Genomic DNA, 216 nt, shown 5'->3' with positions numbered 1-216 from the left:
AATCCCAAAATTATTATAAACGTCGCAATCGACATATTAAATTTTAAAATATCATTTAAAAACATATTTTAATTTAAAAAAAAATTCTAATTAGATATAAAAATGATATTAATTTAGAAAAAATATTAAATTTCATAAATAGAAAATATTTTTTATATTTTCGTATAACAAATTATCAATTAAATTATTATTAATTATTCTGCACCCAAAGTTCAT

The sequence above is a fragment of the Cotesia glomerata genome, linkage group LG7 (genome assembly GCF_020080835.1).
Source record: "Cotesia glomerata isolate CgM1 linkage group LG7, MPM_Cglom_v2.3, whole genome shotgun sequence".
Classification (NCBI taxonomy): Eukaryota; Metazoa; Arthropoda; class Insecta; order Hymenoptera; family Braconidae; genus Cotesia; species Cotesia glomerata.
This window is presented reverse-complemented; position numbering follows the sequence as displayed.